This window comes from Haemaphysalis longicornis, unplaced genomic scaffold, assembly GCF_048455015.1.
Source record: "Haemaphysalis longicornis isolate Haplotype H1 unplaced genomic scaffold, Haemaphysalis longicornis Haplotype H1 scaffold_7, whole genome shotgun sequence".
In the NCBI taxonomy this organism is placed as follows: domain Eukaryota; kingdom Metazoa; phylum Arthropoda; class Arachnida; order Ixodida; family Ixodidae; genus Haemaphysalis; species Haemaphysalis longicornis.
This window is the reverse complement of record NW_027526422.1, coordinates 95914536-95930990: the sequence shown is the minus strand read 5'-3', so window position 1 is coordinate 95930990 and position 16455 is coordinate 95914536. Positions and strand designations below refer to the sequence as shown.

The window sequence follows — 16455 nt, the reverse complement described above, 5'->3', positions numbered from 1 at the left end:
AGTTTCCTCGAAACTTTTGTGGTTGAAGGGCGTGTGCTTAGGTGCCAGTTGCATACTGAATGTGGCCAACGTGGTGAGACTAAACAAAGAAAGGAAGCGTTCGCTTGTCTACCGCAAACGCGTCTATTGTGTTCCTAGCTCCTCCCTCGGCTATAATGATCCTTCATTAACCACGTCAAGCACCGATCCCATTCCAAGTAGAGGACATTGGCTCTGGGAGTTTCCAGGTTGTCTCCTTCAAGGAAACAACCTGTTGTAAATGTTGTTTAGTTCCTGCGACCACATAAAAAGAAAAGCAGCAATACTAAAAAAACCTGAGTTGATCAGTGTAAAAACTATTTAAACCATAATTATATTTCGGTTCTTGGTTAGAGCTTGTTTAGCTTGTCTCATTTCGTCGAAGAACCTTTTACGTGAATCTTTTCCCAAAAAATCTTGCAGTTTTCTCGTGTTAAACTTCGATGTGTACGTAAACAGGCGCTACACGGCCTGGAAATTTCAAAGGACAGCGAACGCAGGGAAACAGCTTTGGAGGTCAAATGTGTTCTTTGGTTCCTTCCTTTATTACAACATTCCGATGCACATTATGCCATCGTTGTTGCAACAGTCGTTTCTTGTAAATGTACACGCGCATACAAGTAGTATCATATAAACGCACACAATGTTGAAGCGCACAAAAACAGTATCCGTATAGAGCAGGTATGTACAACACTCGCGCGCAGGGCCCGTTCATATATGTTTGCACAGCATCGGCGCATCATCGTGGTACGCACCAGTTAAGGCGGCACTGGACCGAGAATGAGGCGTTCCGTTGTGCTACAATAAGAGACTCCTGGATGCACGAGAAATCACATTGCGGAAGTACGGCATCGTCGTCGGCACTTTCGTAAGGGGTATGTTTGCTACCATTGAGAGCAGCACGTTACAGCCACCATCAAATTCTGTCTCAGAAACCTTGACCTTCACGTCCACTGACCCGCAGCCCTTGCCCGAGAAAAAAAAATGGAATGAAAAGAATTGGCCAGCTGTTACACGTAAAAGCTAGGGCTCAACGAATAACTGAGGACTTCGAGCATGATGATAACTGAGCAAGATTTAAACCAGCAGTGCCTTTACGGCCTTTACGACCTGTTAAAGTTCAAACAACGTCTGTAGTTCATCATTTGCTCCGTATGCACGCAGAATTGAACGCTGTGCGAAATAGCTGTTCTTTGCTGGGCAAGATCACTACGGAAGAATGCATGAAGGATAAATGTCTTTTGAATAAATGTCTTTGTGGTTTGAAAACAAGATGTTTTGAAGGATGTGTTTTTGTAGTTTCAGGAACTACATTTCTGCTGCGTACGTCATAACTACTCGGCTTTTAAAGTTCCTAGAACATCGACAGCAAGGAGGCGAACCAGTGTAGGTGTGCTTGATGCATAAGGTAATTATTTTAGGTCTTCCTTTACCTTTAAAATTACGTGCTACACAAATACGACCTTTTTTAAGAAAGGTGATTTTTATCGCTGCCAAAAACCGGTCATTCCCTTTAAAAGATACTTTTTAAAGAAGGGTTTCAAAGAAGCACAAAGAAGTACAAAATGGTGACTACAATGCACTAGCACAATAGGTTTAAATGAAGCGCATACTTCAACAAAATGGCAACTACAATGTACCAAAACACTACTTAATATTAAATTCCCTTTTCATTATTAAGGCTTCCCAGACAAGTTCATTAGGACATTTCATAGCGACGATTGATGTAGGCAGCGCTGTTAACACGCATTCAATTTTACCAAATATAGTTGGTATTTCAGAAACAGAATATGGATCAGTACAGAACTATGACAAAAAAAAGGTTCGTAAAACACTTCTGCTGCGCACAATTTTTCTAAACAGGTTTAACCGCTTTGGGCGTCCAAACAGTGCACCTCTGCCTGTAAAACAAGCTTCGTGCACTGACCCTCGAACAAAAACCAAAAGCAGCAAAAAGAGTAGCACAGGTTCCGAGTACATATAATAGAAATTTGCGAGTACATAAAATAGAAATTTGCGAGTACATCAAAATAAAACAGCCAGAAACAATACCTAGTTCTTTCATGTCAGTTATTCGCGCTTACATTAATGTACTTGAATCAAGAAATTCTATCACTAAGATCAGGAAGGGAGTCTCCGGTTTTATATTTTTGCATATTATTTTTGCATTCTTTTATCGTGTGAAGTACTGAAAGCCAGCTTATTTTCACCTTCTCAAACAGAACCACAAAATAACGCATAGCTGCAAAAAATACAACATAGATCATACCAAAATAAATATACTGGTCGACTGCCAGAGCAAAGCTACATGCCTTTATATATGAATTTCAATACGCCAAGTGGAAAAACCATACTCGAAGTAGCCAGCTTCGCGTAGACATTTGTTTTCCATTTGTTCTAACGACCTTTTGTCGGGAGCACGGGAACGCCAGTTGCGCTCAAAAAGGCGGATTGTTTTTTTTTCTTTTGGCCTGAGAAGAATCTGCCAAGCATATTGCCTAAAGCGGCCTTTATAGGCCGACGTAACGTCAACGCGCGCGCGCGGCACGGTGACGTTACGTTAACCCATAGAGTTTCTTACAACTTACTAAGAAACTCTATGACGTTAACCACTAGCAGCACACTATCGTTCGGCGCCTCGACATGGCCGACGTAACTAAACGCCCGTCTAGGCGTCCCGGTGACAGCCTGCGCCAGATGCGGCATGCTGCAGTTCGCGCCGGCGCCACCAGCCTCGTCACGGAGAATGCGCGACATCCGCGCCCCGACACTGTCCTGCTACAGGCTGCGGATAGCTCGCTGTTTTCGTGTGACGCAGGAAGCCGAATTTACGCTAGCGTCAAGAAGCTACGTCGAACGCGTTGATGTGTGTAAGGGTATGTTTTCGTGACAACGTGACGTGAAGAACCTGACACCGGACAATAAACCGGACAATAGCACACAGCAGGCCCAGGTTTCTTTTCTGCAGAACTAACATGCGAATCAAAGCACCATAGTTACAAGTAAAGCAGTGTAGCAAGCGTAACTGCGACACATATTAGAATTTCCATTAGCGAGACCAACAATACTTACGTTAACAATATGCAGTTATCAAAAGCTGTCAGTGTGAATCAACAACAAACCAGAGTAAAGCTGTCATCTGAAGTACTGCGACAACCACTCATACTCTAGAACCAAAATACGAAACACAAAACCGGTTGACACAAAACATTTTTTTAAAAAAACGTCACTGTACATCTTTTTCATTGCGACACGCACTGGACGACATACACAGCGATGGTATCACCATCTCGTGTTCACGCATGGGAACACCTACAACACACATGCTTTTTGTGATCCTGCTGCAACAGCATAGAGCTGGACAGCATAACCAAGCATGTTCGCCTGTGTGGACGCTCATTCAGTCACTCGCTTAGTACCTTGCTAACATTTAGTTCACCGCGCTGTTACGAACAAGAAAGCATTCTGTCCTTTTTGGACTCCGTCCGCTATTTCTCTCGCTTCTACTCTCGCTACGGGCCCAGCACAACTCTACCCCGCACACGGCGTTTGATGGGGCTGCAACGTGAGTACGGTACGCAAACAGCATAAATGACGACAAGCGTACAGGTCGGCCCAGCGCGGTAAAACAGCGAGGGCCTCAGCTAGACCTGGTCCGGTGTGGACGCAGTGGGAGGTCACGTGGACGCCATCACTTCAGGAAGCGTGACGTTTAGGAACGAGGAAAGCGTCGTGGCGGCCAGGGTGTCGTTGCCGATGGCGGACGCGTTGGGTGCCGATGAGACGGCGGAGATGACCGTGAGGCCGAAGTCCTTGGCGGCCCAGGAAGGAAACCGGTAAAGATCGAAGACCAGTGGACCCACTGTGTGGATAGCGGCCAGTTGCACCAGCACACACGCTATGTTCATGATGAATCCCATCTTCATCTGTGGAAAGGTAACGAAACAGAGTGATTAGGCGCCATCAACCATTTTTTTTTCTTTTCTTTGCGCAATAGGCGCACAACACCCGTTTCTGCGAAAGCGCAACAAATGTGCAGTGTTAGTCGTAGCAGCATTTATATTACAATGCCTTTTCAATGGAATCGACGCGCTTACTGCGCGTTAAAGGACAACAGCCTCTCTCCGCGCTCACCGCCGAATGTTGGGTGCGGTCACAGAGCAAGAATCCTTGGTTGTGGTCTATCTGCTCTATTGTCCTGAACAAGACTTTGGATCTCTTCGGTTAGCAGTCCTGGTCACACAGCGGGCACCGCGGCATTCGTTTTAAAGCGAAGGTTTAGTGTACTCACTCATGCCGTTGTATGCCAATACACCCTGCAGAAAAGCCAACTTTCTCTGAAGATGATCATGAATGGTCGTGCACGAAGTGAAACAGATAGACGCTTCCCGTGGCCGGAATCGAACCTGCGTCCGGCGTCTATCCGATTTCCCCATTTCGACATGGCCGAAGCGATCGCCAAGCATCAGGTAGCGACTCGCGCCGTGCACCCAAACCCAAGCGTTAGGCCTACGGAGTGCACACTCGAGAGTTGCTGTGGGTATTCTAGAAAAGTGTTGCCTACCTCCAGAGTGCGGGATTGTCGAACCAACGAATCCATCCCGAGGAAGCTTCGCGCTCAACCATCGTCGTCGTTAGACGGAAGGTGGCATGATTTTTTTTTCAGCGATAAGAATATTCGGACCATTTTCGGACTATCCGCAGTGAGTCGGAGACTAAGTCGAATAGCCCCCGTGAAAGCATGGTGCCAAGTTCTCGATTTGAAGCACCTTTCTGAATAGAGATTGTCGAAATCACACGCCCAAAATGCAATAAAGACGCCGTTAATGCAACTTGCAACCGCTTGTGCACATTAAAAGGAAGCCAATAACTCGTCCTGTCATCTAATATTAGCGAAATAGTTGTACTGTCTCTACTGAATAATCCCACATGGCGCCTTCTGATCACGCTTGCACACGCAGCATCCTTTCAGGAATGGCGGCCGCTCACCATGTCAAAGGTCCTGAGCCTTCCCATGTCGCACAGGATGGCGTTAGCTCCGGTAGCGATGGGCAGCATGAAGGCAAACAGGCACGATGCTTTTGCAGGCATCAGGAAGTAGAGCGGGTGCACACGAGTAGCCACAGCCTGAAAGAGGAAACAAACAGGTGGCTGCTCTATCGCACTACTGGTGCTGGTGTGTGGTACCCATGCTCACAAACCCTTGAGGGCTACTCTTCAACACACAGGTGGCTGCTCTGTCACACTACGGGTGCTGGTGTGTGGTACCCATGCTCACAAACCCTTGATGGCTACTCTTTAACACACAGGTGGCTGCTCTGTCACACTACGGGTGCTGGTGTGTAGTTCTCATGTTCACAAACCCTTGAGGGCTACTCTTTAACAAACAGGTGGTTGCTCTATCGCACCACGGGTGCTGGTGCGTGGTACACATGCTTTCAAACCCTTGAGGGCTACTCTTTAACAAACAGGTGGCTGCTCTATCGCACCACGGGTGATAGTGTGGTACCCATGCTCACAAGCCATTGAGGCCTACTCTTTAACACACAGGTGGCTGCTCTGTCGAACTGCGGGTGCTGGTGTGTGGTACCCATGCTGAAAAACCCTTAAGGGCTACTCTTCTACTGATTGATAAATCTCATGGGATTGCCTCACAATGACTTCCTAATCACTGCGGCATTGCTGGCAATGAATGTGCAGACTATTCCACCCGTGCGGCCCACCAAAGAACGGAGACCATTCTCATCCCGCTATCCGGACGCAGCTAGGGCTCTGCGTAGATTTGCCCGGGAGACAACCCTTTCCAAATGAACCTTATCCAATAATCCAGCAATGCCCGTGTCGGCGCTTTCGACCCGCGCCTTCAAAGTCCCCTTCTACTAAGTCGGCAAAGACCTGAGGCAACCATTTGGCTGGGAATGCCATTCACAAATGCCTACTCCCATTTGATCGGCATGGCAGCCAGTGTGGCTAGTTAAGTTTTCGGCATGCCGGAGACCACGCAGCACCTTTTCTGCGAGCGCTCACGTCTTTTATTGAAAAGAAGGCAGCACTGCTCGACTCTGTGAAACCTGGGCTCTCTGCGGCCATTTCCTGATAAGACAATTGTGGGCCTCCTTCATCCTCTACGTACAATTCCGCAAATGCGACCATGCGCTTCCTCAAAACGACGGTCTTGCGCGAAGATTACAGCATACTAGACTCCAGGGACGCTCATTTAATTCTAACGCGTAGTGTCATAACGCTGGGCACAGTCTTCTACGCTCTGTCTCTACCTTTCAGCTTCTTTTACTGCTGCTTTTTTTCTCCAGTTTTCCCACGCATAGAATAACAAACTACCCCACACCCTGGTTAACATTCCTGCTTTTTTTACCTGTTTTCTTCCTTCCTGCAAATTAACGCAGGCTGCAAGATCAGGTTAAGTGGATAGCTCGTCAGCGAATAATCAACAGTCGGATTGTGTAGGCACTGCGCAGGAAATAACTCAGGGGCCCTCGTTCTGTTCAAAAATTTAGAACTTTCCTGGGCCGGCTTTTAATCCGACGTGTGACGCGGGTGCCATATACGACACAGAGAGACTAAACGTGGTGTACCCAGTGCTCTCACCAGTTCGCTGATGATGGGCGTGAGGATACCGGTGACCACGTACGTGCTGACCACCTCGGTCAGGAAGCAGCCGGTGAAACAGAGAAGCACGAGCACCAGGCCCGAAGGAAGGTCTCGCAGCCCATTAAGCGTGTGGATCACAATGGTCGACAGGCCCGAACGCTGCGGATGCCAGGCGCATGCGTGGTGAGACGACGAACGGGGAAGATTAGGAATGCGTGCACTACTATTATTGTAATCTTTAATCGTAAACGATCCGCAGTTAAAATTATTCGCCAGGGGAGTTTTGAAATTTCTGATGGCGATTGTGCAAAAGTAATGCAATAACATTCAGAGTGGGCTGAAATCACTCTACGGTGCAATGCGCCCATATCGTATTCGCGGTGCGAAACTGTGAAACTACAAGTGCGCTGATTGGCGCATTTTCAACAACAGGTACTGCGGTCGATGGAATGGGCGGCATGTTCTTGATTCACAAGACCGTCATACTGCAAGGACGCCAATGGTATTGTTTTAGAACTGCCCGGCACTGCATCGATGGCAACGAACGTTTATTCCTATTGGCCACACCCCGCATGCTTTGCCGGATCTTCACCGATGACCCATCTTTTTAAGCGATGATTTCTTTGGCTCTCCTCCTGGTTTTAAGGGTGCTGCTGATACTCCTGCTGCTTTTTGGCAGGGCGCGAAACTGGGTTTTATCTTATAGTGCATTAGATGACGCTGACCTCCCCGTGCCGCGCCCGCGGGGCCATGAAGCGACGGGGAGCCCAGGGAAGTTCCACCAAATGACGCTGGCCTCCTTGTGTCACTTTCGGGGGAACAGTAAATGTCTGGTGGCTGGAAAGCCCCAGTTCATGCCTGCATAACGTCATTTCCGCTTGGCGATCGTGGCGTCTCAACAGCATGCTGGCCAGCAGGAGCGCGATTTGCTGCACAAACCGCGAATGCAAACGCGACAGTCGGGGTAGACCACATGGTTACGACACTTCCGTGTGACGTTTTCGACGACGTGGAAACCTACGTCCACCGAAAACGCATTCAGGCGTGGGTGTCACTGAAAGGCTTCGCGTTACGTTAATTGCCATCAATCTGTGGGATCCGCCAATTTTGTCCGTTCAGCTTTTCCTTACTCCGAAAGACTTCTGCTCTCGTAAAGCCGCACTTTCGGAAGGAGCGCAACACATCGTAGAGGTTGCAACTGACGATAAATGAGGTATTAGTTTCGCCTGATCGTCCTCAGAGTTTTGCAAAACGTTCGGTTTGATAAACGCTCGGTAAAAATACACACCAGGGGATAACGAGATTGAGAGGCCGCGCGCCGACACAGATGCGAACGGTTGCAGTGATAACACTCGCGGCTTGTGTCTACTGGATGCGCTTTCACGCCTACCAACAGTGGCGCGCACCCCATCGGCCACTCCGCTCTTACCACGGGACACGAAGAAGTAACCTCATGGATACAGCGAAGGAGATACATCTTCATCTTCCCAGATATAAAGGTTTCAGCATCGCCCATGGAAAGAGATGAAGCGGTGGCGTTGCTGTGATAGCACTCCCCTGGCCGGTCGCTGCTGAGCTTTTGGCGCAGACAAAGTGATCTCACCTTTATCTTTAATTAACAGCTGTCGCTCCAAAAAACGATCAAGTTGGCCTGTGCCACACATAGGTGGCAATCAACGTAAAACGAAGCTTTACTCTTGTACTTGTACACTGACGTATCACCACTGGGATGTTTTAATGGGGGACGTAGACTTCCTTGTCGCGCGGAAGGGTCGCAACCACGTGGTTCACTTCGACCGTCCCGTTCACATTCGCGGTTTGCACAGCGAAGAACGCTTATTCCGGTCAACACGCTCTTCAGGTGCCACCAGCTCTAAGGGCAGAGGACTGGCATGAACTGCATGGGGCTTCCCCCACCGCCAGTCGCTTGCTGGTCCCGCGGGCGTGATACGCGGAGGCTGCCGTTATCTGGGTGTTTTTAAAAAGCCAAGCTTTCTTTGTTTGTTTCTGTTTCCGGTCGTCCGGCGGCTGCCCCTGCGGCTGCTGCTTTCTGGGCGCGCAGCTGGGTTTCATCATGCGCCAGATAATCCTGCCTTCCGTGTATAGCTCCCGCTGGCCGGAGAAGCTACCCCGCCGTGGGGCCGGCACACGTTCAAGGTTTTCACGCAGTTATGCTGCGCGGTCAGAAAGCTACGATCTACGCGCACACGGGCACAGGGTGATCACCTGAGAGGCCTCCGCGATGGACAGGCACCCTCCGAAAAGAATGACGATTCCCCAGGGCATCTTGGTGGAGAACTCCTTGAAGGAGACGAGCGGCTCGCTGCAGTGCAGGTTGCGGGGGTCTTTGGGCAGCACGAACAACAGGAAGCAGATGGCCAGCGCGGGAGTGGAAGACTTGATTTTTCTGCGGAGAACATGAGACAGAACAGTGACGTTAAATGCGGGACAAGTTAGCCGGTACAGGCAGGCAAGAGCACGTGGCTGCCTATTCGGCTCTCAGCCAGGCCCGCGGTCGCTGTTTTTGTAACGAAGGAAGAAAATGCAGGCAGAAGCCCTTTCCGCTGACAGTCGATGTGATGCTGTTGTAACATTCTTCCTATTGTGCGGCAAAACTTGTGTCGAATAGCTTTCCCTCCTCGGTTTTCGCTCCTCCACCTGCGGCATTTCTCCCCCAGCCCGGCACCTTCTATTGGACAGTGTCTTAGCGGACAGTGGACAGTGCCTTAGCGGAGCAGAGTCGTGCTGACCGGTACAGAAAGGCTAAGGTCAGCCACTCTTGCAGCTATTTTTGCGAGTAATATAAATTCTGGGTTCTGTTACGACGTAACAGAGGCATAGTGGACATAAAAATCGATGTCCAAGTGCAAAAAAAAAACTGAGCAGCTGTAGCAAATTAAGCTTTGCGCTCACAAGAAATAGCTGGCTGCAGCGGCAATCTATTGACATTCGTCCCCTAGAAGTGAAAACTTTCAACTTCGTCATAAAAAAATCTTATCGTGTCTAGTTTTCAAAATACGTTCAAATAAACACATAAGTTGCTCATAAGTTGCTCAAAATGCATTTGCAAGAACAGCTGAGCAAAAGTCAACGGACCCCAAGCCCTCTACAACCGGAAGTAGGTCGCGATGGAACGGACGCGAAACGGACGTTCGCAAAACGGACAAGCTCCCAGTACCGGCCCAGGTCAGTTTTGTGAGCTGTTGCATCCGCGTGCTCTGCAAGAGCACTTGACGCTGCTCTTTGCTTTTCGTCGTCGCTTTGGTGCTGCCCTCTGCTGTAGTCTGAAGCTGTACGATTCGCCGCTGTAGACGCAGTCACAATCTGTTTACAATTAGTTCGACGGACGGAATCGGCCGAACGGCGTTCCACAGCATTCAAAAACGACGCGAGATACCCGCTTGCGGAGAGGTTTTTCCGCACCCGTTCAAAGTCAGTTAATCGGTCTTAGTGCAAATGCGGGTCGCACGCTTCAACTAAGATTCAGTGAGAGAACTTTTGTGAGCGTCCGGATAGAGAGACTTTCCGTTCATTCGACTCATCCCCTAATGAAAAGCGGGATCACGCCTATGTCGCGCCTTACCAATCCGCTTGTCGGAATACCATAGTCGTTTTCGCGCCCTTTCATAGTTGTTTGAGAAAAGAGGGATAATGTGCATAGAGGTCTTGATCTTATATGATAACAGCACAGCGCCCCTCCTTCTCCATGCACACTGACACCCCACCGTGAGTTCAAAAGCGAAACCGAGAAGCACACGCGCACGTGCATACAAGGTATACACGAGTATCAACCCTCCGCCCTCCATTACCACGTACCTCACAGCCCAAGTGTGGCTTTGGCGCTTGAAAATCGAATTTGGTTTAAACCGTGCATCGGCTACTTCGTTGCTGCACGCTAGCCTAGGAAATGGAAAAATTCTTCGACCAGTCTTCACCTATTGTCTGCGAAAGTTGTCCAATCAAACGCCGCCTCTTCTGCTCTCATTTTGCAGACAAGTAAACAAACTGGGGGTATTTTCTGCACAACACCGCGTAGCAGCCAAATTACCTCTCGGTTCAAGTCAAACATCAAGTGACGCCGCTATACTGTTGCCCACACCATGGAACGAACCGTATCTAGCCTATTCCTCGACAGCCCATTCGTCAATGACGCGACCAGCGGAAGAATGATTTGTCACGTGAGGCCATTTGTAACGGGTAAACTTATCGAACGGTGTTCTCATGGGCACCTCATCAAAATAGGTCGAACAGAAGCATCTCGGCGGAAGAGAGCAGTCGGGGGTTCGCATTGTTCGCCTAAGTCGATCCCTGGCCAAAGTGCGACAATGTACGAAGATATAAGACGAGTTATTAGGTACTACAAAGGGGCTCGCAGTTAGGTCTCATCTTGAAGTAGTGTTGACATCTTCGCGGACGTTTTCAGGGAAACCGTTAACGACCATCCCATTAAAAGGGCGTTTAGGGCAATAAAAAACAAACAAAAAACATGCGGACATGTCCGCTCATATTTATTTCACATTTCCAAAGCAAGGCATAGAAGTGTACTCGCGCTCAAACACTTTGTTGACCCATATCGACGCTGCGAAATGGTACCGGAGAAAGAAAGAGAACACTGCCCTGTGTTCTCGGAGCCGGTTCCTGCGTTGATGTGGGAGTACTCAAGCTGCTTTAGGACTTGCGGTATCCAAGATGGAGGTGGCGGTTGCATCGGTTTGAGAACGACATCTTGGGACAGCACGGCTTGACAAGCGAGAACTTGGAAATTGAATAAATACTGACAAATAACCTGTGCTGTGCTGAAACCACTGTTTTTCGCTCTTGCCATGGTTGATGATGTTGCTGCGGATCATTGACGGCGTGCATGAAGCATCTACCAAATTAACAGCATTCAGCAGCGAGCCTTTTCGGAAAATTGCGTACTAGCGTAATTCGGATCTTTCAATTGGCAAGTGAAATCCGTGAGTTCGTAATCACTGAGTTTCTTTTTCTTTTTTTTTTCCTGGTGATTGGCCGACTCACAGAATGTTTTAAACAATTTTTCCTTACTTGAGAAATTGACGACGGTTCACCGCCACCTACGAGACCATTCAGAAAACAAGAATAAACGTCGCCGATTGTTGCTGCGGCAGGTATTGGAGCTGATGTCTGTTCCGGTGGCAGATCTCACGTGATTTGCGGACGCCGGCTGGGTGCGTGCGTCTACGAAATTAGCCAAGAAACTGTTTCGCCTTAAAAAAAGATAGCAGCCCTGAAGACAGCGGGGCTCGGTGACCGCTGTAAAGCTTCCCATATAAAGAACGCTGTGCATAGAATTTCTTACGACGGTACTATAAGCACGCCACTAAATCGACGTCCGGCAGTCTTTCGCAAGAAAAAGCCGAGGCCGGCACTAGTTCGCTCTCACTAACCTAACGTAACGGATAGAACGCAATCGCCGAAAGCTGCTCTAAAACACCGTAAACGACCCCAAGCCAAAATAGAGAGAGAGAGAGAGAGAGAGAGAGAGAGAGAGAGAGAGAGAGAGAGAGAGAGAGAGAGAGAGAGAGAGAGAGAGAGAGACCACAGAGGGACTCTAACCACCGCCATTCGTATCACGGAGCTACAATGGAACCTCTACATCATTATGGCAGACGTTCTGTTCTGCACCAGCCTGGCCTTTAAAAAAATGGCCGCGTATCTGCTTACTCCGCTGCAAATGTCGCCTAAGGACGACAGTCTTCTGCCGCCCCTGCCTCGTAAATGCCTCCCTTCTCTCCTCCACACCTCCCATACTCTTCCCCTTATGCCCCGCTCTCCCACGATAAACACAGAAGGTCAATTCAATTTTCCCGTGTTCCACTGCTCGCACGCATCTACTGCAACCTTTCGTTACTGTTGGACTTCTTGGAATGCGACCATGAGCCTTTAGATCTCGCGGGAGCGATTTTTGTATTTGGGTCAAAGTATCGTTCCGACGGGTATTTTTTTTTTTTCTGTCGAAAAAATCCTGCACGGACCTGTTCTGAAATAGAAGAACATTGCGAGTATCAGTTATGTACTGGTGGTTTGCCGCAAATATGCCTAATGATTTCGTTTTGCTCAACAGTGTTGACAAGTATGAGGTACTGTAGCAGATTGAGCGGTTTGGAAAGGATTTGCCTACATTAACTTCTCGTTTCAGAATGTTTATTAGTCGGGTGGCTGAGTCGAGAGACAGACCGACGCACAGACAGACCAACATTTTCGTGTTTAGGTAGCCCAAGAATTACTATCGTCTTCAATACTCGACTGCCTTCGCGAGGTACTTTATCCATGACTAGGTGACCTGTAAAAAGCGCAAAGGCTCATGGGTACATTGTTTTCTCCCACGGAGTGCCGCCACTTCCGGTTCGCGAGCTCTCCTGGCCTCCCGTACGCCGTCGGCTTTCCCGCCCGTGTGTGCTTGTTGTTCATGTGTTTCCACGGGGGGAAAACGCTCACGCATCGGGAATTCAATAAATGACAACTATTCACCCTATTCACCTACTAGGTGTTTATCTGACATGTAAGCACCCTGTGACAAATAAACAACATGGACACACGCGCTCGAAAGCCGATGGCGTACGGGAGGGCGAGAGATCTCGGACCGGAAGTGGCGGGAGCAGACGACATACCCGCGAGCCTTTGCACCGGTCACGTCTTTAACGCTGAGCTAGGACGCCGTCAGATGGCACTCTAGATACTCTGTATCAGAACCCCCGCAGGCAACGTATAGTATATAGGCCGAGGTAGGGGGCGAGCGGCATACTCACGTGCCGTACTGCAGGAGGTCCCCCCAGCCGGTCATGAATTGCGGCTTGTAGAAGAAGAGGACGAGTATGAGCGCGCCCAGAATGGCGAGCACGGTGTACTCGGCGAAGCTCACGGAGCCCAGCCTCTGGTACTGCAGCTGGATCTCGCGCCGGATGTCGTGCCTCGCCTCCAGGCAGTTCTGGTTCTTCCTGCTCCGCGGAACCACAGGCACACACCGCGCGGAGAAGTTGAACCGTCAATCTACCGATATAGAAGCACCAAAGCGAGTACTATACAGTCGTCCACCGTCTTAGCTGGATCGTTCCGCACTGACCATCTCCTGCTTTCTTAATTAACCTTAAGTTAAATGCGGTTATCAAGTCCTCCATATTGGTTTGAATTGTTTTACGTCAGATTGCTCGAGCTATGTCACAGCGAAGTAGGATATGGTGTTCCAGCTAAGCCTGTGGATGACTGTACTACGTGCTACCGCGGAGCGGCGCTGCTGACTGCGTCGGAAAGCGATGCCACGATTAAAGGGCGATTTGAGACGATTGAAATTTCGTGGGTTACACTAATACGCGAAACATTTAAGCATAATTTAGTTAACGACAAGAATATGTCATCTGCTGAGGTGTCTTTTTTTTCAGTTCCTCTAAGTGCGATAGCACTAGTTGACTCGGCAGCTCGAAATACCGACGTATACGAGATGCAGCCGACGAAATGGCATACGTGACAAATAGAATACAAGAAAATAATTGGATAAATAGGAAAATTCACTGAATTTGGGTCCGGATGGCAGTCGAGCCCAGGGCCTCCGGAATGCGGGACAAGCACTGATCCCCAACGCCACCACGGTTCCACGGCTCTGACTAGATATGGACCTAGTGAGTGGGGTTGTGACCTTCGACTTAAAAATGCGTCTTAAACACAATCGAGAGCTACGTGAGTAGCTTGGGCGCGCTTATTGCAGAACTAGCAGTTAGATCAGCAACAAAACACTTTCCCTTTAAATGTCCCCTTTGCGTGGCGATGACCACGCTGGCCTGACGTCAGTAGCGCCATCATGCGGCCTTCACTGAGGCCTGCAATTATAACCCCACTGCCCCTACGGATGGCACGCAAACAGCACGAACAGCACGAACGCAAACAGCACGAAGGTGAAGTGCTGGCCAGAGGTTAGACCTACAGTTTGACGCATGCGCACTGAGTTTCACGCAACTAGGCACGCTGCAATGATCGCCAATTCAGGTGCAACGTGGAGAAGCAGCGCCACGATGTGTTTAAGAGAACAGTGCTTGTTCGCAAACTTCATCAAAGGCCGGCTTACCATCAGCACGGTTATGGTTGATATTTTGATAAATATCGTTCCGGGGTGGCATTTTTGCGATCTTTTACGGGACATCCTCCGTGCAGTAAAAGATCAAGGGTGTGGCATAAAGAAGGTTGCTAAAAATTTTGGTAGAACAGCCGAAACGTACATTTCTGGCAGAACAACGTACGTGTGCATACGAGAGCGGATTTAGTATGACGGAGAAAGACCGGAAACTACAACCGAGTGCAATCGGTGAGGTAACGTACCTGCAGAACTTAATTATGAGCCGCAGGTAAATCCAGCCGATGGCGGTGCAGACGATCATGGGTGGAACATTGTACAACATCCATGTGGCGGACGTCAGCTCCGTGGAATGAGGGAACAGCCTGAAAGGAAGGGAGAACGCAAGCGGAATGTAACAATGCACCCCCTGTCATCGGATCTCCACATGGCCAAGCTCATGAAATCACAAGCCGAGGATTGATTGATTGATTGATTGATTGATTGATTGATTGATTGATTGATTGATTGATTGATTGATTGATTGATTGATTGATTGATTGATTGATTGATTGATTGATTGATTGATTGATTGATTGATTGATTGATTGCAGGGTTCAGCGCGCCGACGCTTCACAGGCGATGAGGCGCGCCATAGTGAAGGGCTTCGGATTAATTTTGACCACCTGGGGATCCTTAACGGTCGAACACACACTCTCGAACACACAAGCGTTTTCGCTTTTCACCTACATCAGAAAAGCGGTCACTGCGGCCGGGAATCGAACCCGCGTTCTTGGGCTCAGCAGCACAGCGCCCTAGCCACTGAGCCACTGCCACGGGTGAGGTGAAGGATTCAAACCGGCTTTTATTTATCCTGCATAAAAGTTCGTGTCTAACACGAATTGCTGACCACGCATGAAATAGCGAGTGCGGTAGAGTTTTTTTTACTTAGCTCAGCTGGTTCAGCGTCGGACTGAAAGAACGAAGGACGTACCAGTACCGGATTATACAAATGAATGTAATTGAATCGCGAAAGTTATCGCAGAAAAAAAAACCGTCGCTTTTTGTAACATTTTTTTCTACTTGATTGCTTGTGGGATTGGCAACGTTCCTTTCCATTTCCTATCAGGATAGTGACGCCATGACTTTCCCCCGCTATTAATTCCGAATCGGGGTGAAAAACCTCCTGCCACCCGCATCGAAGCGTTTTAATCTGTCCCAGCCAGAATACGGGCAGTACTTCCGTGATTACGTCGCTATGTGGCTCAGATAAAACGCTTAGGCTGCAGCCCAGTTCAAGTCGACAGCAGTGGCGGAGACAGACGGTATTGCATGTGCACAGGTAACTAGCACAATGGCAGGTTAGACCGCAGGGCGTACCTTTCCTATCTTTAATACTCTGCTGCCAATCAAGACCCCGAATAAGATTTCAGCTCTAAGGCACCGCTATCGCACAAGAAGGGCTTGCTGCTGTCCACAATCAACGGGGAAAACCGAATGAATGAACAGGGAAAGCTCGAGTGAACAGCTCTATCATTGTTCTTTATTCTGATGCTGCTCCATGATTTGGATCATATTTGACAATGAACATGTGCATTGCTTCCACACAATGTTAGTGTATCATTATTACTGAATCTACAACAAGTAAAGTGTGCTGTTGTAAACACAATAGGAGAGGAACAAAAAAGGCAGATGTATACTCAGTTTCTCTTTTTTTGTTTCTGCATCGATTGGTTGCGGACAAAGACTATATCCACACTTTC

The 16455-nt window shown here is 48.7% G+C and overlaps 1 pseudogene across 1 annotated transcript in view; it reads right to left on the bottom strand.

The window, feature by feature from the left end:
• Nucleotides 1-536: 536 nt before the first annotated feature.
• LOC144146135 (Na(+)/citrate cotransporter-like) overlaps nucleotides 537-16455 on the bottom strand; it is a 75942-nt pseudogene continuing 60023 nt past the window's right edge. The window contains exons 8-13 of the transcript XR_013317665.1: nucleotides 14959-15078; nucleotides 13398-13586; nucleotides 8854-9034; nucleotides 6625-6786; nucleotides 5008-5145; nucleotides 537-3944 (exon numbers count right to left, since the gene is read on the bottom strand). The product of XR_013317665.1 is annotated as a Na(+)/citrate cotransporter-like (transcript). The remainder of the gene's footprint in view (nucleotides 3945-5007; nucleotides 5146-6624; nucleotides 6787-8853; nucleotides 9035-13397; nucleotides 13587-14958; nucleotides 15079-16455) is intronic.